We start from the raw sequence: 24,638 nt of genomic DNA on the forward strand, positions 1-24,638 counted from the left end.
CCCAGTGTTTATGAGGATAACTGTTTTTTCAGTCTCCTCAGGCTGGATCTAGCTCCTAATTGGTCAGTCACAGGAGAGGGGGTGTGGCGACACAACTTTTTTTCATGTGTCAGGTTTTTTCACTGTAGGAAAACAGAGAGGATTTCAGATCACTGGCTGCTCCTTTTTTCTCCCTTTGGATGAATTGTGTATTACTAAATTAAAGATAAAAATTATACAAAAATAGCTTCACTATAAACATTGCATTTTTCATTTAAAAATGGCTAAAGCTTTCTGACCATAATTATACTGGTTATGAAGGCATAGCATACCCTTGGTTATAAATAATAGCTTAGATGGTAGTTCCACTTTTCCCTATCATATATGCATAACAAAAAAAGATAAGTAATAGTTTCTGTTCACAAACGATACGTTTGCCAAATTGTGGAGGGAAGGAACGTTTTCACCTCAGGCGAATGAGTCTGTTCTGGCAGCAAATGTTTTGCCATAGAAAATCTTACATTAATAGTTATTCTATAGTAAGTGAGTATACTGGCTTTTAAATACATGTAAGCAAAAATGAAATTCCATTTCAGTGATATCGTATGATTAATGACATTCAGCTAATTCCTAATCATGTTTTCACTGGCATATGTGAGAGTTTCACTTTCCATCTTTCAGTGTGATTCAGCACAGTTACCAGTGTGAAAACAATCTCGGCCAATTTTGTATCACACATTTTCAGCAAGTATTGATGATAAGAACTGAAAATAGCATTGCTCTTTTACAGTCAAAAACATTTTGATTTATACAACATTTTCACAGTTCAGTAACATAGGGTTCTGTTCTCTCTCAGTCATCAAATGAAAAAAAGGTTCCATTAATGAAATCATTTATTTTGGATATTAGAGTTCTTCTCATTTCTCTGTTTATCATCATTCTGTAATATTTAAACTTTAGATGACAGTCCCCTGAACTGGCTGTTTTTCATCTAGTGTCTTTCACCTCCCTTCATACACTTCTGGCCTAGGGGGTAAATAGGAATTGAATTCCACTACCCTATTTAAGCCACAGTAGTGCAAAGGTGTCAATAAGTCTCTCGTAACCCTCTTCATGTAATAAACATGTGCAGGTTGCCCAGTGCTACCATTCATATTTAGGGAATTGGATAGAGATACTGCATGTCTATGGTGAACGTAAAACTTGCTTTGTTTGGTAGCTGTGTTTGATACTTTCCCAAGCAGAAGATCTGTAAAAGAAATAAAATATTCCATTAAGAAGTGCATCAGTCTGCATTTATTTTAACCTGGAATTAAGTTATTCAAACTGTTATACCCAATAAGAATCAAAAAGACTAAGACAATAGCGCTCATCAGTGTAACATATGCAGTCATTTTCATCCAAAAGAGACGTCCAATAATAAAAAAAAACCTCAATCCATAATAATGTGCATGTGTCTTCTTAAAGTGCTCAGTGCTAAATTGACATAAAAAGTGACTGGTGCTTTTTAAGGTGCTCTTCAGTGACCCCCCCTTCGAAACCACACTGACTAGAGTTGATGGACCCTTTGCTTGCACAAAAGAGTCATATACCACTTTATCTGGTGGTGGATTTTCTTTACTTCTTACTTTGCTTTCATCCTTCCAGCAATACACTCTCCCAGATTATAAGTACTCTCCTAGATTGTAAACTCTAATGAGCAGGACCCTCTGTTTCCTCTTGTACCAATTTGTATTGTAACTGTAATGTCAAACTGTTGGCGCTATATAAATCCTGTATAATAATAATAATAATTCTCATACCTCATAGAAACCAAAGGGAAAGAGGAGGTCCTCATAGTGTAATACTGCTTTTATTATTAAAAATATATATAAGTATTGCACTTACAAGAGATTAAAATCAAAGGCTGTGTATACTTGCTGGGCAGCACAACACCTGTGGAACACTGCTATTCGTGTCCATGCCACCGGACAGGACGTGAGGTCACCAAAAACTGGTTTAATGCATTTCTCCCATCCTTTTGGGTATCTTCAGAGACAGACTGTCTCCTGTCCATGCTTTTAACAACTCTGATGGGATCTTACGAGAAAGTGATTCTACATTAGCACACTAGTTCCCTGAAGATTAAGTTGTCAATTATTGGAGGAAAAGATCGTACTCTTCTGTTTATTGGGACTGGCATTTCTAATTCTCCTGTGCCACGTTACCTAGATGAAGCCAGTAATTTACAGTTATGACTGAACATCTAGTTCCAAAAGTTGCAATTCTAGGCACTTTTATATAGCAGTGGCCATGATAGATTCCTAATAATCCATGCTTAGAAAATACCTAGTCGGGGTTTCTTTATTAATATTTGTGGCATTTGCTGCAGTATAATCCTATGGATGGTTTAACTTGGGCGTTCGGACGTTAATTTGTATTTGTTTATCTTTTCTGTCTCGTTTGTTTGTCTGTGCTGAAATTTTCAAGCCAATTAATGTCTGTGGTCCACGCTGGTGGTTTTTATGTACATATATATATATTTTTTGAGAAAATAAACTTTTTTTATATTAGTCAAAGTAGATTTTCCTTTGTCAACCAGTCCCCATTTTTTGTCATTGGAAACAACCACTGTGCCCACTCTATGGGGTTTTTGGTTGTTTTTGCTGAAGTTTGAGGGGTTATGATGACAACACCAGAATAAGGTGGAGGTGAACTGGTAAATCATATGACTGAATAGTAAACATTAGGTTTTTCTACTGTTGCTACTAGCAAGGGTTTGAGGTGAATCCTGTGGGTCAAGTTTTCAGTAATATTTATATTCACCCAGAAGATATTTTTAAATCAAAATGCATGTTTTGCTTTTGATATGTTGACTATCAGGCTTTGGAGATTCAATAAGAGGGTTTTTGTACAGGGGCGGACAGACAACTCATGGGGCCCCTGGGCAATAGGGGATCATGGGGCCCCTGTGTCCTCACCCACACCCAAAAAAGCCTATGAAAAAGGTACCAGGGGCATCTCATGGGGCCCCCTACTGACCCATGGCCCTCGGGCAGTGCCCGAGTTCCCAAATGGTCAGTCCGCCCCTGCTTTTGTATAAGCTAGGTCCCTCACTATAAAAAAGAGGGTCCATAAAGCAGCTATAGTGTCAATGTGTTGAAGCTGTTGTAGAGAAAGGATAGGGAAAGGTGACAAATGGCATAGAGAGAGATTAGGGTTCATTAAGAAACTATACTTTAATTGCTAGCCAACTTCATTGCCAGCTCTTTGGCCAATCAACACATTTGCTACCTTTTTGTTCATATTATTAAGAGCTTTTTTGTGGTCACTTTTAGTTGCTGCCTGCTCTATTTTTTCTTTCTACTTTAGGGTTTATTAATTTATATTTTTTGGTTAAAATTATTTTTGTTTTTGTTTTTTTGCAACAATGCTCAACTTAAAGTAGCCTTTGTTTCTGGGGGTTGACTTTGAAGTTTTAATTTATTTTTCGAGTATATTGTTTTTTATTGTATGTACATTGGGTCTTTTCTTAGATTGAACTGTTTTTATTTTTTTAGCTTCATGGTTTCTCTTTTACTGTTGTATCCTCTGTGATGTAATTTCTTGTAGTAAAACCTCTGCATGTACTCTTTGTGGTTGATTTACTACAGGAAAATAGACTGCTCACTTTACAAGAGAATTTTCACTTTGCAAGGACATTTTACTATAGTGAATGTAGAAGAAGAATACCCAATCACGCTCAAGGAAAAAAACTGTATTTTTACTTGCACACTTACTTTACATGATTGGATGATGGAAGTCAACAGATCTGTACAACATTCACTAAGCTAATGGACAATTCCCTTGCAAAGTGAACAGCCTATTTGGTAATTTTCACTCCATAGAAATGTCCTTCTTTGGGCTCCTAAAGGATAAGTTCACCCTTTGTAACATATCCAGGGTGTAAATGTAACATGTTACTGTTGCAGCAGCCCCTGCACCCCCCAATTCCCTGTGGTAATAATGAGTGGGGGATTTTCTGCCCTCACACGCTGTCATAATTTTTTTTAAATGCAGCTGTGCGGGGCTCTGTCCACCAGGCTGTGTCATTCATTCACAGAGTTCTGTGAATGGGAGAACTACATGTACCGACAGCCTTTGTGGCCGATGGATTGTAGTTCTCAATGAACTACCAGGGCTCTGTTGAAGTGCTCTAGGTAGCACATTGATGCTTCCTGTCAGTTTTTATCGTACACTGACATTCTGCAAGAGCCCTGTATTGCACCCATGATCTGCCTATCATGGCAGCAATGCTTTGCAGACTCCTAGTAACAAAAAACTAAATTTTACCTGCAAAAAGATGTGCATTTATTATTATTTTTGCAAAGGTGAACTTGTCCTTTAATTCTTATTTTTAAGTTTGATAGTAATCGATCAGAAGCAGGACAATTTTGCAATCAGTGGACAATTAATATCTGCAAGTCAAAAGTGAGCTTATTACCAGTTGATGAAAGACTTTTTATTTGAAATCAAACAAATTGAGATGCTCCTCCAGTTTGTAAGCCAGGCTAAATGTAAGAGAAAAAAGTGCTTCTATAGCCAAAAATGTGCTGTCAGTGTTTCAGTGAGACTATATGTAAAACTGTACAGTTCTATAACATCATGTACAGCTTTAGGGCATTTAAAGATTTTTGCATTTTTAATGCTGCTTTCAAAGCTGCTGAAAAAAAACCCTCTCCCCTATACAGTCTTTTTTTAATTTTATTTTTCATTGGTACATGTCCCCTGTGTCCCCTGTATCCATGCTTCTTTTTGAATAATTTTCCCATTAGCCCTTAAAAAGGCCAGAATCTACTAACAAAATAGACATCTATTTGATTTCAATGGGATTTTCCGGAAAGCTTGGAAAGCCTATTTGAAATAGGATTTGCTGAACCCAACACGGACAGAGGTGTCTGTTTATGACACAGGGAATAGCTGCGATTCAGAGGATCGCAGCTATTCTCAGGTCATTCACAGTTTATGACACTCAGGAGATCAGCGGAGAACATGTTCAGCCCTTCACTGGAGATCTGTGTTCTCCCTCCAGATTCTCCAGCCCAGAGCTGGAGAATCGGAAGGACCGAAAACTAAGCAGCGATAATTTACCTCTGCTTAGTAAACTGATTTTTTACTGTAATCTCGTGAGATTATCGTAAAATGAGCCATCTTCCACCGTTTGTAGACCGTTCTCTAGCGTTTGTAGACCATTCTCCCTTCGTTCGGAGAACTGCTTCATAAAAGGCATTCACAGGAGAACTGTGTTTTCCGAGAATGCCAGAGAACTGAGCAGCGATCATTTATCGCTGGTTCATAAACGGACACCAGAATCTCTAATCTCTGCAGGGAAAATGTCCCGCAGGGGGAAGAGGTGTACACTAAAGGAAAAGAACATCAACAATATAGGTGAAGTGTTGGATGTGTACTGGGGAACACTGGAGGCAGAGACAAGTAGCAGAACAAAGTGGACACTAAAAGCTGAGGCATGGTACAGTGGATACTGGTGGTAAGATTACTCCTCCACTTATTTATTATTTTTATAGGTGATTCAGTGGGTTAATTCCCAATTGCCTTCTTCTAGTTCCCCAGACCTTTAAAGCAGAGCCTCTGTTCTAAAGTCTGATAGCTTAAGCGGAATTGCATTCACTCTGATTGCACAGGGCAACAAAACAAAATGTATTTCCCTGTAAATGAAATGTATTTCCCATGGACACACTAGAAGCCCAGTACAGCACAATGACAGCTAAAGGGGTCCAATGTACCATTGCTCTAATTCCAAAAAATTAACAAAAAATGGCAAACTCCCCAATTTAAAACTAGCTTTTAGAGCATGGTATAGCATTCATGCAAAAAGAAAATAGCAACTTTCCATCGTAAAAGTAATGGATGAAAATGCATTAATCCCTCTGGATCATAGCCTGCTCCGTTTGTTTGCTCAGTCTCTAATGCCTTTTACTTTATAGCAAAATGAACTGCTCTGCAATAGTAAGATTTTTTTTTTCACCTTCTGACTGAATGACACTTTCCACAAACGTAGAAAAATTGTACAAATATGTACTGCCAAACCAAAAAATACTACATACATTTACCTTGTGTTTGGCTGATATATGTGTACCAAATTCATTGCTGTATTTAGTTACTTGGCCCAATAGCTCACACGCTGTTCAAATTTTGAAATTTATACAATATGTCATGACTGCCTGATACAGCTGTACCAGCTTGTTGTGACTGTAATTTGTTACTTGTCCAGAGACAGGTATACCAGTATTACTACCACCACCCCATCACCCTGCCACTATGCTCTTATTTTCATCATCTTCATTCTTTGCCCTGTCTAGTCACCTTTCTAAGTACAGAAATAGTGCCCCCTCCCCTCACATACACACACCTAAAACTTTAGAATGCAGTAATAGTTTAGCTTGTCGATTTACCAATTTGCACTGGTGTGTTTTGTGTTTGAATGTGCAAATTGGTTTGCAGAATGATTCTTTAATATCCAGCTCACCTCTAAATATTTAAAACATTTGTACTGTATTGCTTAATAGATATGGGTAGGAACTTCCTTAAACAATACAATATTGTTTCAAAATCTAATTCTTAATGCTGTCTTCTTTCCCCCGAACAGGAAAGGTGTTGTACCTGAAATTAAAACCTTTTAAGGTACAAAAGCTATAATATTTTTTTGTAATATGTGAGGATTAATTAAAGAGAGTGGGCTCCTTTGCCTGTGGCAGGGTTTTCCCCTTACAGATTCAGATTCAGGTGTTAGTAAAGTTAAAGGTGCATCTGCAGTTCTCAGTTGGTTAAACAAACAAGTCAAATGTTTCCACAAAGAACAATACATCACTTTAAACAATGATACCTCTGTCTTCATGTTGGCTCGAATATAAAAATAGACATGGAAGAACATGCTGTAAGATTATGTAGTTATTTTAAAGGCGTGTATACTAGTTTTTCATTTTTCACATGCCTTGGTATATATGAAAGAGGTACACTATATATTACCTATATAGATTTCAATTTATGCTTTCAACCACATTGGTATTTTGATATTGTCACAACTGAGCCCTTCTTGAAGTTCTATTGTGTGTAACATTATTTAAAACAGAACCACAGGGGGTTACAAAAACTGCCTGCCATGCAACCAAAAGTGCGTTCGCTTTCTCTTGGGACTGTTCCCTTTCTTATGGAACGAGCAAGATATTGCTCCATCATTGTTTCCTTGTTAGTGATTGAGATTTTACAATATTTGGCCAGTCAGGAAGTAATGTTCATTAGCCAAACTTGCTGATGACCCCAGTGTATCCTCTCAAGCTAGGTTCAAACTGCTGCAATCCAATTTTGTTCCAGTTTTCAATGCAATTTTGTAGTCCATCTTGGATGTGGCTTGGGGATTCTATGGGGCCAAACACACGGTGGAATTGCAGCAAAGTAGTACAGGATCCTTTTCCAAAATTGTGTTATGTTTAGTTGTATTAATCTGAACAAGAATTATTGAAAATAATGTGATTGCCATTGTCATGAGATATCTGTGCAACTCAAGTCACATCTGAAATTGCCCTAATGTGAACTGAGCCTCACTGGCAAGGTCAGCACCAGAAGTGCCAAGAGAATCCTGCTAAGAAACACACACATATACACTGATGTTCAAATTTCAGCACCTGGCCTCTAGTTGTTCTGTTTCACTGGACATCCAGGAAGTAGTGGAATGGATATACACATCTAGGCAGAGAGAGAGAAAAAACTGCAATATCACTAACCAAACCATTAGAATACTACATATTTACATAATTACATATACAATATTCAGGAATTTATCTGCTAATTATAAAATCAGTCCACTGACAGATAACCACTTGCCTACAGGGCACTTTTACCCCCTTCCTAGCCTAGACCAATTTTCAGCTTTCAGTGATCTCATACTTTGAATGACAATTGCGCGATCATGCAACACTGTACCCAAACTACATTTGTATAATTTTTTTTTAGACAAATAGAGATTTCTTTTGGTGGTATTTGAATACCACTGGGGTTTTTACTTTCTGCTAAACAAACTAAAGAAGGCCAAAAATTTTGAAAAAAAAAAGTTTTTCTTAATTTCTGTTTAAAAAGTAATTTTTCTCCTTCACTGACGGGCACTGATGAGGAGTTACTGATGGGCACTGATAGGCTGCATCGATGAAGCTGCAATGATAAGCGACATTGATGGGCACTGTTAGGCGGCACTGATGACACCAAGCTGTGCAGTGGAATAACGTCCTTACAGGATGTCTTCAACTTACAAGCCGACCTCAATGCACTGTTTAATTGGGCAACTATGTGGCAAATGAGGTTTAATGTTGATAAATGTAAGGTTATGCACTTGGGGCTAAGAATATGCATGCATCATACATACTAGGGGGGTACAACTGGGGGAATCAATGGTGGAGAAGGATCTGGGGGTTCTGGTAGATCACAAGCTTAAAAATGGCATGCAATGCCAAGCTTCAGTTTATAAAGCGAGCAAAATCCTCTCTTGTATTAAAAGAGGTATAGACTCCAGAGAGAGAGATATCATATTACCCCGGTACAAATCATTAGTAAGACCTCATCTGGAATATGCAGTTCAGTTTTGTGCACCAATTCACAAAAAGAACATTGGGGAACTGGAGTACAGAGAAGGGTAACCAAACTGATACGAGGCATGGAGGAGCTCAGCTATGAGGAAAGATTAGAGGAACTGAATTTATTCTCTCTTGAGAAGAGGAGATTAAGGGGGGATATAATCAACATGTATAAATACATCAGTGGTTCATATAGTGAACCTGGTGTAGAGCTATTCAACCTGAGGTCTTCACAGAGGACAAGGGGGCACTCTTTACGTCTGGAGGAAAATAAATTTAATCTCTAAACACGGAAAGGTTTCTTCACAGTGAGAGCTGTGAAAATGTGGAATAGACTCCCTCAAGAGTTGGTTTTGGCCAGCTCAGTGGATTGCTTTAAAAAATACCTGGATTCTTTCTTAGATACACAGAATATAATTGTATACTAACATTTATAGGTAAAGTTGATCCTGGGAATATCCGATTGCCTCTCGGGGGATCAGGAAGGAATTTTTTTTCCCTGCAGGAGCAAATTGGATTATGCTTTGCTGAGTTTTTTTTTATATAAGTATGAAATACGGTGCCAAATAAATCTATCAAACTATCCCAATATTCACAAAGAAACTTTCACCCTTGAAAGTGATAAATAATTCAATAACAATATGAATGGGTCCCCACCCTCTAAACTTCCCACCCTATACTTAGTGGCAATCAAATCTTTAAAAAATAAATCTCCAAAAAAAATACAAATATACACGCAAAATGTGTTAAATTATAAAAATAAGAGAAAAATATAAAGTCATTTCCACAAAAATAATAAAATTAATATCCAGTGTCATTCAAAGTCCAAAATTTAAATTAATAAAACAATGTCCAAACTCCAACTTGGTATTTCTTTAAAGATGTTTAAGCTGGCTCCCAAAAGTTGGAAAATACCAGAAATCATAGGAAAAAACGCCTTGTGTATCAATAGAAGGTATCATCAGAAACGCTTCTTCTCCTCTCCTCTACTCCTGAAGCTTTCCACTTGAATTACCTTCCCCTCATGGTCCCACATGATTCCTATCACACGCCCAGCGTCTCCTGTGTCCTCTGCTCCTCAGTTCTACAGACACGTGACCAAAAAGGAAGCCAGCAGAGGAGGATGTGTGTGCCAGGGATCATGGGGCCCCTGTGTCCTTGCCCATACCCAAAAAAGCCTATGAAAAAGCCAATGAAAGGTACCAGGGGCATCTCATGGGGCCCCCTACTGACCCTGGGCCCTCGGGCAGTGCCCTAGTGCTCGACTGGTCAGTGCACCCCTGGCCATACCCCATACCAGCACCCTGGTCACTGTCATACCCCATACCAGCATCCTGATCACCCCATATGCCATACCAGCATCCTGATCACTGCCATACCCCATACCAGCGTCCTGATCACCGCCATACTCCACACCATCACCCTGATCACCACCATACCCCATACTAGCATTCTAATCACTGCCACACCCCATACCAGTGTCCTGATCACCACCATACCCTATACCATCACTTTGATCACCACCATACCCTATACCAGTGTTCTGATCACTGCCATACCCCATACTGGCGTTTTGATCACCACCATACCCTATACCAGCATCCTGATCACAGCAATACCCAATACCAGCATCCTGATCACCCCCATACCCCATAACAGCACCCTGGATACTGCCATGCCAGTGTCCTGATCACCACCATAACTCATGCTAATTTTCTGATCACTTCCATAACCCACACCAGCGTCCTAATCACTGCCATATGCCATACCAGCGTTCGGCATTTTAGGATCTCAACTGATCAATTTTCAAAAATATATATCTCATAGTTTGTAGACTCTATAGCTTTCATATAATATAAACTGCTTTGGGTTATTTTTACCCCAAAAATGTAGCAGAATGAATTTTGGCCTAAATTTATGAGAAAAAATTATCTATTTCCAAAATTTTATAACAAAAACTTATTCAAACTTTTCAGTATTTTTTCATTTATATAGCAAAAAATAAAAAACCCAGTAGCTATCAAATACCACCAAAAGAAAAATCTATCTGTCTCAAAAAAAGGCTACAAATTTCATATTGGTACGGTGCTGCATGACTGAGTCATTTTTACTCAAAGTGTCAGTGCTGAAAGCTGAAAATTGGCCTGGACTGGAAAGGGGAGAAAGTGTCTGGACATGAAGTGGTTAAGAACATGGTGGCTGGCGTCCCGGTCTTTTCCTTGGCAACCAGCTTAAATTCACACAGAATTTGAAACAAAACTAAACTAAACTAATTCTGAAAAGAATCCACAAAACAAAATTAGTAAAACAAAATGTATCAGAAAGGAAACACATTTTAGGCATTTACTTTTGAATCAAGAGAATAACAGCCCACAGTGGACCTGATAGAGGTTTAGCCTTTAATGGCATACAGATACAATATATCCCATGGTTTTACACTGCTGCTAAACAATTAAAAGTATCCTCTTAGAAGGTCTGTTATCAGGATTAATGGGATAAGCATTGGCAGCACATATCATATATTGTTGTAGTACACCTCAGTGCATTGCTGAGTTGTACAATGCTAAAAAACATAATTTTTTGCTTCACATGTTTAAAACAAACCAAACAACAGTAAGGGCCAAACAAGGGCTTGAATTTACAGTTCGTTTTGTGTGCTGTGTTTTTTGTCAAGTGTATGGGTGCAGAAAGGACTTACATTTATGATGAGAGGCCCCTGGTTATGGAAGGTGTTTAGCCAGCTAGGCAAGCAGTGGAGTTTAGCAGGAAAAAGCCCCGGAGTAAGACAGTAGAGTGATATGCAACATGAAAATACAAAGAACAAATAAAAATTAAGCAACCTAGGTTATCATTTTAAACATAAGAACAAAAACAGAAATTAGTCATGACTTCACTTTTTCCAATGTAGGAAGGATAGGATGAGTGTCGGGTTTTCCAAGCACTGTCCAAAGGCTAGATTGATTTCAAAACATCAAATAGTTATAGATAGTATAAAAATAGAGGGGCCAGTAAGACATTAAAGGCTTTGTGATGCTCTGCCGAGCAATCAGATTTATTATCTTGTTCAACACAACATAATAAATATTCAGAATGTGCCAATTGTACTGGAAAAAAAAACAAATTGTAGCAGAATCCATCATCGAGAATATCAGAAGCACATACCATATCAGTCCCTGGTTTTGAAGGTTGGTGATATGACTTGTTTCCCTTTCAAGGGTTCCATTGAGGTCGTGAAGAGGCTGGAGCTGGTGATCCATGTAAATTAGGAGGTCAAGAAATGTTTCTGCTGCTTGCGGTGGATTCTGATCTGATCTTTTGGGATTACTGTGGTGACTTTTTGAAGCAGGATTTTACATGCATTGTGGCTCAGCTAATAGTAAGCTATTACCTTTCAGAATATATGCAACTTTGATGGATCAGCTTTAACTGAGTCAGAACTAGTTACATTTTACGACATATGCAGGCTGAATGGGATACAATGTGACTTTGAAGTGCTCCTAGAGTTACTTGTTAATATGTATTATTTAAGCTCTAACTACACTCACCTATTATTGCCCATATATATTTTGTTCAAAGAGCTTCATCTTTTGGTACTGAGGTATATTACTGTATTAAAAGTACCTACCAGTCAACATTCAAGGTTAAACCTCAAGATACATACAGGTCGCATAGTCTTTCTTCTCAGAACTACAGTTTTTTATTCAGACATTGCTGTAGGGCACTGGTTCGCCCCAGAAGAAGGGGAAAAAGAATTTAAACAGAAAAAGCTTCAGAAATAACACTTCTAGCCTAAGCCTGCTAACCTAAGAGGTGTTCTCCAGATTATTGCCAGTAAATACTTTCTGATTTAGTACAGCTCTGGAAGGTTTTACCCCCTCCATGACCAGGCCATTTTTTTGCTATTTAGCACTGCTCTACTTTAACTGATCATTGCATGACAACTTTTTCTTTATTTGTTATTATATAAATGACAAAAGACTAAAAATTTTGAAAAAAAATATTTTTTACTTTCTGCTATAAAACAAATCCAACAAAAATGTAAAAAAAATACAAATTTCCTCATAAATTCACTCCAAAATATGTTCCGCTACTTGTCTTTGTTAAAAAAGAATCCCAATAAATGTATAATAATTGGTTTGCATGAAAGTTATATTGTCTACAAATTATGGTATATACAGGTGAAACTCGAAAAATTAGAATATCGTGCAAAAGCTCATTTATTTCAGTAATGCAAAAACCCCGGACATCTTGGAGACTCTGCCAGGCTTCACCACCTATGCTTCACATACATAGCACCATCTGCTGGCAGATTTGTTGAGTCTATTAAAGAGCATGCAATGTGGTTTATTAGAAAACTCATAAAATTTTTGCCTAGCCCAAGCGAGAGACTGGGCAGTTTTATGTAGATCCAGAGCTTGAATTTGATCCCATATATGGGAAACCTGCTGAAACCGAAGTATATAGGGGTAAGCTAACAATCGTAATTTGGCTAAGGATAGTTGGCATAAGAGAGATTGTCTAGCGCAAACAGTGGCCTTCTTTAATCAAGCACCCATGGAAATGTACAGGCCTCTGAAGATGGCCTTATGGGCCTCCCAGAGGGTTGAGGAGGAAGAAACTGAGCTAACGTTATGCTGAAAATAAGCATCCAGACCTCGGGAGAGTTCATCTTGAAGTTGTTCTGAGTGCAGAAAACTCTCGTTGAGGCACCAATGGCAGACCCTAGGTGGGTTACCAGGAAGAAGGAAATCAAGCATCAGCAAGGCATGATCTGACCAGGTCATCATGTTAATTTCAGAGGAGACCAGAAAGGGAATTAGGGGGGCTGTGGCAAAGGAATAATCTAGGCAAGAGAACATTCAATGTGGATTGGAGTAGAATGTGTATTGCCTGTGGAGAGGATGTTTGACCCGCCAGGCATCAAAAAGGCAATGCTCCCTGATCAATTTATGAAATTCCGTCAAGGAGGAGCATATTCTCTTAGATGGGGTGGGTGCAAGAAGGACCTTCCTATCTTTGTGAGGGAACAAAACCAGATTGAAATCCCACCCAATAATCATGCATGGAGTGGATAGGGAGAACAATTTATGTAATGTTTGAGAAAGAAATAACAGTTGACCAGAGTTGGGTGCATACAAGTTCAAAAGCACAACTGGGGAACCTTCGTACATACATTCCAGCAGTACATAATGACTAAGTGGGTCAACCCCAGAGGAGGAGACCAGCAGGGAGCAGTTTTTCCTAATCAAAATTGATTCTCCGGCTTTCCCAGAGAGATCAAAAGCTGAATAGGATTGCAGAAAACTCTTAGAAGCAAAGTGAAAAGAGCCATCCTGTTCGTAATGAGTCATCTGAATTAATATGATATCTGCTCCTGATGATCTGAACTCCTTCAGAGCCATCCACCATTTTTGGATAGACTCAAGACCCTTGACATTATATGACAACAGCCTTAAAGCCATCATGTAACAGTAATGGGCATAACAGCTCTGTAACCTGAGGATACAGAAAAATTGTCATCGATTATGCAAAACAAAAAATAACAGAAAAGAAAACCAGTTGATTAACATGGTAACAGAACTATCACAAACAAGTGCATCACTCAAAACAGAAGCAATAGGGATTATGGCTAAAAACAAAGATATCACCAGATATATATACCTGGGACATTGGAAATATCCCGGGTCGTCAAGACCAGGGGTCTGACGTACCAGGGGGCAACACGGCAGCATTCCCAACATGTCAGGTGCCTACCTCAGCATTTCACATGGCAATGGTAATCAGGACACAACAATGTGAAAAAATGTTAAAATGTTAAAACACACATTGGATTAGGACAGGGATAGGCAACCTGCGGCTCCCTAGCTGTTGTGGAACTACATTTCCCATGAGGCATTGCAACATTACAAAACTGACAGTTACAGCTATGATTTGCAGAGGCATGATGGAACTGTCATGCAACAGCTGGAGAGCCGCAGGTTACCTACTCCTGGATTAGGACAACCCCACTGGCAGGGTGGAAAACCTGATAAAGGGAAGAATCAATTGATGGTGCCCACTGAGCCAGGGATTCGAAGCCTTTGAGGAGTGCATGGAAATCCCTTCCTCCCAGGCTTAGAGGGTGTCCAGGTATTGCATGGAGTAGAAAAAGGCCTGCATGGCGTAGGTGGTTACAGAATGGACTCTTCAGGCAGAGGAGGAAGTCCCAACTGTTTAAAGAAGGAGTCCATCTCATGCAAATCACGAAGAATGTGTTGGGTGTTATCCTTGGAGACAACAAGCTTGAAAGGAAATCCCCACCGATAAGCGACATGATGTTGCTGAAGATGAGTGGTAACTGGTTTCAAAACCTGCCTTTTTGCCAGGGTAACTTTTTGTTTGTAGAAGAGAGCAAGGCTTCTTTGCTGTTAAAGTAGTGAAACCAGATAATAACATCTCTAGGTATGGTGCCCTCCGGATGCTTAGAGCCCAGTGACCTATGGGCCCGATCCATTCACCAATAAGCATCTGGGACCTTGGGGGCCAATGTGGAAAATAAAGACAATACATAACGCTGAACATGGGAGTCAGAGACCATTTCGGAGATACCGCGAACCCAAATATTTTGGTGGCATTCCCTGTTCTCCAGATCTTCCTGTTGGAGCTGTAACCGGGACACAGAATGTTTCATATTTGCATTATCCTCTTCTAGAACATGGACATATTGCACCAATTCATAAAATTTTGACTCAAGGTGGTAAGTGCGGTCCCCCAATTGTGTAATCTCCCCCCTAAGCTCCTGAGCAAGTTTCCCAATTTTAGCAGAAATAGTGCGAGTAATATTTTGTAGGAATACTTGCAGTTTTGCCTCCAAGGTATCCACGGTCAAAGAGGAAGCCTTCTGGGTAGGGTGCTGAGAAGCAGGGGTGACCGTGTCTGTCCCCTCCATTTCCGCAGCCCCTCCAGAGCTCGCTGCTACTTGAGGCCGGGGATTCAGGCCTAGTAAAAAAATCTGTCCAGGAGGGAAGGCCAGGGATCCGGAGGCGGTGGCATGGGCGGTTTCCAACGCCCGATCTTTCCCTTATGGTCGGCGGGATGTGTCTGGGCAAGGAGAGGGCTCTCCAGGGTCTATAATTGCTGTAGGAGCAGAGCAGGAGAGCCAGGAAAGCCAAGGGTCAGTGGAGGTTAATTATTATGTGGCCGACATCTTGGCTTGCCGCGCATGCGCCCCCCCAAGTGTTTTTTTTTAAATAATCAAGTTTTATTAAAGTTTTACAATATAAAAAAGGAAAGGCAGAAAAAAACATCATAGAAGTCACATTTATAAGAAATAGGAATTCATTGTTCATGAAGTCACATTCATGAGAAAAGGTCATACAGTATACACTTTGCCAGGTCAATTACATTGTAATAGAAAAAACAAATAATTTAGTAGAGCACAGTCATCAAGACAGTCAATGTAATGACAGTAGTAATGTTTATTAAAGGTATTGTGACACCAAGATGAAAAGAAAAACAACAAAAGGGACTCATCCTAAAACCTACACTAAGAAGAAATCCGGGAGCTGGGTCTTTCAAGTAATCCGCAATAATGATCCTGGTGGCTACTAAGTGTGGGGTTGTGCCCTAGCAAATAAGCATTTATAGACTGTATCAAGTGTCTCAGTGGAGTAGTACGTCCAACCTGCCCAAACATCCTTAAATTTATGCTGCTGGTTTTTGACCAAGTGCACCCAGCAGCTTCCATGATCTTATGAGAGATAAGATCATGGAAGCCGCTGGATTCCAATCTAGTAAAGAGGTACAGGTGGCTTGTTTCCAAAAAGCGTGGGATAAGAAATTTCACTGCATTAAGCAAGTGGGGAATAACATTTTTTTAAATAGAATTTAATAGATGAGGGTGTGTCATAAAATAGAAATAGCAAGTGAGTACTTGCCATTGGTTTAAGGGTCAAATTTTAATCCATGGAGTAATTTCTTCAAAAAATGGCCTTGATCTTGGGAAATGACCACCAAAGATGTAAAAACATGTTCCTTTGGTTACAGCCCCACCAACAGCGAAACATCTGTACCAGACAGAAAGGGGTTTTATACTATCTAGTAAGAAATTAGTAAGAGGATTCTTGAATGCGAGTATTAATGGAGGCAGTATGCGTCAGTTGAATCATTTTCTGGATTTGGGGGGGAGTAAACTCCAAGCCCAGCTCCCTCTCCTACTCTCTAGTATAATAGGGGTGGACACCAATTACTCACTCAACACAAGCTTGTACATGTGGGAAAAGAAATGTCCAGAATCTGGGAGCTTCACCCACAGTGATTCAAATGGAGATAGAGAGCCTTGCGGTTGCAGATCCCGCCCAAGTTTAGTAAAAAAAAAGCCACTAGCTGATGATATCTTCATTCTGCTAGTGGGAACTGGAGTAAAAGGACTGAAGGACATCAAGATGCAATCATTTACCCCTAGGGGCTAATTTAGCACAAATGGTATCTCCATCACCCCCCCAGGAGCAGAAAAACCAGACATATTTTAAGGGAATCCCGGTGAGACAATTGGTGAATAGAAGTGTGCATGGGCACAGAAATGCACAATCGCTCACACGCACGTGCATGTGCACACACACGGTGAAGATTGGCGCCAGACAGACTATTTAGGTGCCTCTGCCTGTGCTGAGTGCTGACTGGTCTTCAGCTGTTCCCCGTCTACTCCTTCCTGTGTGATTTCCTTGTTGCTGAGCCGGCTTGTTCCTGACCCGACTCTGATTACTCTCCTGCTTGATACTTGTTCCTGACTTTGGCTCTGCTCCTGACTTTGGCTTACCTATGATTCCTATGACATTGCTCCTGTCTCCCACCCCTGCTTCCTGCCTTGCACTGGTCCACACCTGGCGACCTACCATACCAGCTCTGCATATCTCTACTGTTCCTGAATCGGAGGTTCATCAGTCTTCCAAAGTCTCCAGCTGCAAGAGCTGCAAACAACATCTGCTGGCGCTCTTGTCCCCCTGGTCCATAGACACCCTCTGTTCCACTTCCAGTGGGGTCAGGGCTAGTGACACAATTGAGGCCCACTTCGTCATTTCAGTCTCCAATCAGGTACGTGAAACATATTCACCTGGCAAAAACTAGGAACATATGCCAATGTGTGTTTTATGTGCTGCTTTTTACAAAAAATGTCTTTGTTCCTTCTCCCTGTTTTGCAGGAAGAAGATACAAAGAGATTGTTCCCACTATACAGAGCACTGTGTTGATTGTCATGTGATTATTCTTCACATGACTGGGCCATCAATATTCCTGGCTATGTTCTCTTTTGGAGAGACAGGGTAAATAGGAAAGGTGGTGGTGTCTGTTTCTATGTGAGAAGTGATCGAGTGTGAAAGAGGGCCTAGTTGATGGAGAGTGTGATGAGGCTGAAGTATTATGGGTGGAACTGCACATGGGGGTGTGTACTACAAAGGTAATCATTGGAGTTTGTTAAAGGGCACCCGGTTGTTAATGAGGAGGCGGAAATTCAGCTCCTTGCACAGATAGAAAGGGCTGCAAGGGCTGGGACAGTGAAAATAATGGGGGATTTTACCTACCCAAAAATTGACTGGAGTAATGGTACTGCAGGAACAGTTAAAGGGCAAAAATTTTTAAACCTACTACAGGACAATTTTATGGTACAGTTCATAGAGGCCCCTACTAGGAATGATGCTCTGCTGGACCTGGTAATCTCAAACCATGCAGAGCTTATTACGAATGTCCATATAAAGAACATCTGGGTAACAATGACCATTACATGATTTAATTTATTGTTAGCTGTAAATAGCGCACACATACGGGAAAAATAAAACCGCTCAATTTCAAGAGAGCTAATTTTCCAAGGCTGAGAGCTGCTTTCCAAGACTTAGACTGGGATTGAATTTTGGCATCGATGAACACAACACAGAAATGGGAGTTCTTCAAAAAGACTGTATGTGAACACACTGCAAAATATATTCCCATGGGAAACAAGTTTAAAAGGCTAAAAATCAAACCTATGTGGCTTACGGCCAAAATTAAAAAAGCTATAGATAATAAGAAATGAGCTTTTATTAAACATAAAAATGAAGGAGCGCTATCATCGTTTAAACATTACAAAGAATATAACAGAATATGCAAAAAGGAAATAAAGGCCGCAAAAATTGAAAATGAACTACACATTGCAAAAGATAGCAGGAGCAACCCAATAAAATTCTTCAAATATATTAATAGTAAAAAGGTTCGGTCCGAGCATGTAGGCCCTTTACAAAATAATCTAGAGTGGGTGAATGGGGACAAAGAGAAGGCAAATTTATTTAATACCTTCTTCATCTCTGAGTATACAAAGGAGCATGGGGGGGGGGCTCTTGTCCATAACGGACATGGTATTGACACAGCTCCAGATGATCCACATTGGCTCACAATTGATATGATCCAAAAATATTTAGATACTATAAAGGTGAATAAAGCACCTGGACCAGATGGCATACACCCACGGGTCCTTAAAAAATTGAGCTCTGTCATTTCAAAGCCATTGTTTCTAATTGTTAGGGACTCTTTAATGACTGGCATAGTACCACTGGATTGGCATAAGGCCAATGTGGTGCCAATATTTAAAAAGGGGTCAAAATCTTTACCAAGTAATTATAGACCTGTTAGTTTAACTTCTATAGTTGGGAAGATACTGGAGAGTTTAATAAAAGACCACATAGATGAGTTCTTGCTGGAAAAAAAATATTTTAAGCAATAGACAGAATGGATTCATGAAAGACAGAAGTTGTTAAACAAATCTGTTTTCTTTTTATGAGGAGGTGAGCAAAACCTTGGACAGAGGGGTGGCAGTGGACGTGGTACACTTGGATTTTGCAAAAGCGTTTGACACAGTTCCCCACACACGGCTAATGTGTAAGGTAAAGTCTACGGGCTTGGAAAAGTCCGTATGTAAATGGATATAAAACTGGCCAAAAGATCGTATTCAAAGAGTAGTGGTTAATGATTCAGAGAAGGGCAACCAAACTGATAAGAGGCATGGAGGAGCTCAGCTATGAGGAAAGATTAGAGGAACTTAATTTATTCTCTCTTGAGTAGAGGAGATTAAGGGGGGATATGATCAACATGTATAAATACATCAGTGGTTCATATAGTGAACTTGGTGTAGAGCTATTCACCCTGAGGTCATCACAGAGAACAAGGGGGCACACTTTACGTCTGGAAGAAAAAAAATTTAATCTCCAAACATGGAAAGGTTTCTTCACAGTAAGAGCTGTGAAAATGTGGAATAGTCTCCCTCAAGAGTTGGTTCTGGCCAGCTCAGTGGATTGCTTCAAAAAAGGCCTGGATTCTTTCTTAGATACACAGAATATAACTGGATACTAACATTTATATGTAAAGTTGATCCAGGGAATATCTGATTGCCTCTCAGGGGACCAGGAAGGAATGGTTTTCCTAGCAGGAGCAAATTGGATCATGCTTTAGTGGGTTTTTTTCCTTCCTCTGGATCAACTGTGGGTATAGGATTGTAACCTTTTTTTTTTTGTGGTTGAACTGGATGGACTTTTGACTTTTTCAGCCAGACTAACTATGTAACTATGTCAACACAGGGCTCTGGGCTGTGATTGGACACAGCCAATCAGCAGGTCCTGGCCATGAATCATTGGCTGGGACCTGCTGACAAACTCTGGGTGTGTATAATCACAATGGAAGTCGGCAGGCAGAAGCACACACACTCCCTGTACTGGGAAGAGGCCAGAGACTTACAGATATGTCACTGTGCCTGTACAGACTGCCTGTCTGCAGTACATTGTGGGCAGGCAGTCTGTAATTAAGTGGTTAATTACTTCAAGCCATAAAACTTATATCCTACATGTCACTTTTTCAGGGGTAAGTCATTCTGTAAAATTCTGGGGAGTTATTTATTAGTTGCTGTCAGTGAGCCAAGTACAGGTTCACAGATGTGTAAGCCAAGGATAAGTTATGTTCCCTTATGCCTCTATGTCCATTGGTTGTGCCTCTTTGTCAATGCAGTCACCATTTTAAACATATTATGCAATAAATAAAAATCCAAGAATCCTTGATTCTACACAAATATGTTTACTAAAATATGTAGCTGAAGAATTAATATTGTGTGTTAACATGGTCCTTTAGCATCTCACTTTTGTTACATTAATATATGCTGTTAGTATAGTTCAGATCAGTGACCAAATCTGGTTCTGTAGCTCTGCTTCATCTTTGTTAGTTTACCTATTGGCCCAATGGGGTTTATATGCTAAAGCTGGAGAGTGTAAAATCAGGCTCACTTCTGCATAGAAACCAATCAGCTTCTAACTTCAGCTTGTTCTATTAAGCTTTGGCAATAAAACCTGGAAGCTGATTGGTTTCTATGCAGAAGTGACCCTGATTTTGTGCTGCCCAGCTTTAGCAAATAAATGCCTAAATGTCTATTTGAACCCCAACTTTCTACTTAATGAAAATGTTTAAAAAATGCCCCCAGTGGCTATAAGAAAAAAAAAAGCAGCTTTTTATTCAATACTCCCCACAGACTCTTGCAATTCAACAGCAATTCTCTTCTGTGTTGAATAACAACTCACCTCCTGTGAGTACAGAGTATCGTCCTAGATGGCCATTACCACAGTGCTTTTCACTCACATGAAATGATGCAGAGATCAGCACTGACACCAACAATCAATGAATTTTTTCAGACTGCACAAAGAGGTAAAGAAGAAAAGTATCCTGCGCTGTCATGTAACCAACTTGAACTGGTAAACATAAAAATAATATATGCATGTAAATATTTGCTTTTTTTTTAGCAGGGACTAAGAATAATTTAATCTGCTTGGGTTCAGTACACAGGGGTTTCATGATATCCAGCCTTAAGCCCTTGAAACTATAACTTAGAATTGAGCTCCACTGAAGTCAATGGGAGATTAATCTGGTTTGTAATTTTCTTTCTATTTTTAGCGCTAAAGGCATACTACTGTCAAAAAATGCCATGGGAAGCTGAGCACTCCCATGGAGTACATGTGCCAGCAAAAAACATCTAAAGAAAAAAAAACGTACAGCAGGGAGAGTATCTTTGCAGGTGGCTTCAAGGGAAACATATACGCCATTGTTTCTCAATTACCAAAAATTGGGCTTTCCTGGCACCAAAAATATCAATATCACTTCAATAAAAATTGTAAATATTTATTACATGTTTTCAAATATATAATAAACATTGGCAAAGGGTAACAGACACTTTTGACCCATGTTTTGGAATTTAGAAACATTTGTAGCATTTGGTAGGGATAGTGGCACCCATCTTACTTGTCCAGGGAGATTTTTGAGTAACTGTATTATAAATACACAAATTCTTTGAATAAGATGCTTAAGGAATACATGGAAAGTTCTGGCAACAGAGTACAATGACAACGGATATTTGGTTGACTTTTTTTTTCTTTTGCAATTAGCTTGGTTTATGTACAGCAGCACTGATATCTGATTAATATCAGATAGGTAATTATAAAGGAAGAAAAACAATGTGGTGTTCCCCTTAATTTTCTAATTAAACCTTTATCTAGGCATGCAGTCTTAATAGTCAGTAGTGATGAGCCAGACACACCCGGGTTCCAACATGTGCCGAATCCAAACCCCATTGAAGTCAATGGGTGCCAAATATTATAAATGCTTCTTGCAATTTTCAAGGCTTATAGGCAAGTGGTTGTCAAATAGCATGGGGGCTGGGAGCTGCCATGAGTAACATGTACCAAAACAAAACAAGCTTACATTTTGTTTAGCTTAGAGCCCCGATTTTAGTAACGCTGAACCACTTGACCTCCGGAAGATTTCCCCCCCTTCATGAACAGACCATTTTTTTGTGATACAGCGCTGCATTACTTTAACTGACAATTGTCATCAGGCCAGACTGGCCATAGGCATACCAGGCATTTGCCCAGTGGGCCTGTGCCGTCGGGTTGCATGGCCTAAGAAGAGCGGCCAATTGATGACTGGGTCGCACAGCAGGAGGTAAGTGGCAACAGCAGTACAGACAGGGCTAACACAGACCGCAGCCATCATTCACCTCTCGCTATGTGGCTATGCCTAAATCAGAGCCAGCTGGAGGTGTGGCAGAGATGACTCCAGTGACAATCAGGTAGCGCCTGCGGGGGATGCACCTCCCAGGCTGGCCACTGCAGATACAACAGCACTGAAGCGACAATGGTGGCCTCTCTCCTTTACTGGCTGGCACACTGTGGCAGCTGCCTAGGGGAGAAGAGGGCAGTCACTCTCTGGGAGGAAGGTAAGTGCACTGAACCCTACACTGATCCAGTGTTACAGCCAAACAGGCTCGCTCAGTAGTGGTGATGTGAGGGTGGATTGGGCTGTCTTTTTTCTGGATTGAGCTGTCTCTTTGCTATATTGGCATGTCTCTTTACTAGATTGGGCTGTCTCTTTGCTACATTGGACTGTCTCTTTGCTATATGGGGATGTCTCTTTGCTGGATGGAAATGTCTCTTTGCTAGATTGGGATGTCTCTTTGCTAGATTGGGATGTCTCTTTGCTGGATCGGACTGTCTCTTTGCTATATGGGGATGTCTCTGTGCTTGATGGGGATATTTCTTTGATGGATTGGGATGTCTCTGTGCTGGATTGGACTATCTCTTTGCTATGTGGGGATGTCTATTTGCTGGATGGGGATGTCTCTTTGCTATATGGGGATACATCTTTTCTGGATCGGCTGTCTCTTTGCTATTGTTTTTGGTTAAAAAAATCCCAATAAGCGTATATTGATTGGCTTGGGCAAAAGTTAGAGCGTTTACAAATGCCAGTACACATTCCGGAATTTTTTTTTATACTAGTAATGGCGGCGATCAGCGACTTATAGTGGAACTGCAATATTGCGGTGGACAGTCTGACACTAACTGACACTTTGTGGGAACCAGTGACACTAATACAGTGATCAGTGCTAAAAATAAACACTGTCACTGTATTAATGACACTGACTGGGAAGGAGTTAAAGATCTAGGATGATCAAAAGGTTAATTGTGTGCCTAGCCATGTGTACAGTGGACTGTTTTTACTAGGCAATCTGCTAGATTGTATTCCCTGAATACAATCTAGCAGATCACTGTTGACATAACACAGCTCTAGCTTGTTTACATAGCCAGAGCTGTGTTCTGTCAGTCTACTTGGCGATCAACGGGTGCTGGCGCTCATCCATTGGCCGACACCTGTTTATCAGCTTCTGCTGTGTCCACTCACAACAGAAGCAGTGCTCCGATGAGAGGCGCATGTCCCCCAGTGGCGGAAGTGTGAAATCACGTTTATATACGTGGCTTGTAGCAGTAAATATGCTATAAGGCGGACAGCAAGTAGTTAAAGTGAAACATTAAAAATGCAAATCTCTAATAAATAACATGTCTTGGAGATGCCTGACTCTTCCTGTGAAGTGGCTCATCTGCGCGATCTATACAAACTAACAGCAACACTGACAATTACAAAGAAAAGGTGTGTTTAAAATGTCAGCAAATGACAGTTCTCAGATGCTTTATTCTGTTTGTAAATAAAGTGGTCAGCGATTCATATATACCAGATTCTTATCCTAGACCAAGGTCTGGTATAGATGTTATTTTGTACCCCACATACAAATAATAGGCATGTGACTCACACTTATTCATACCAGGCCCCTTTAAATTCTATACCAGACCCTTATCTGAGCATACAGCCTAGCAGGCCAGGAAATAGGGGGGGGTGTGTCTTCTATCTCCTGAATCATAAGCTACATGCTCTCAACATGGGGTGACCTTACCAGTTGGTCCCCAATGGAACAGTATTTGTCCACATGTTAATGAGGACAAAGGTCTCATCCCAACAACCCTGGTCCAGTGTTTGTGGGAGTCTGTTTGGGGGGCTGTCAGTATGTGGAAGCCCCTTTAAAATAAGCATTTCCCCAGATACTGCTACCCCACACAAATGAGTAAGGGGTACATAGGTAGTACCCGTACTCATTAACAAAAAAAATGTAAAGAGTAAAAAAACACAGTTTCTGACAAATCCTCTAAAGAAAAAAAAGTTTTCTCCCCAACAACTGCCCATCTGCCA

Source organism: Staurois parvus, unplaced genomic scaffold (assembly GCF_062004578.1).
Source record: "Staurois parvus isolate SC_StPar_1 unplaced genomic scaffold, SC_StPar_1.0 ptg000850l, whole genome shotgun sequence".
Lineage (NCBI taxonomy): Eukaryota > Metazoa > Chordata > Amphibia > Anura > Ranidae > Staurois > Staurois parvus.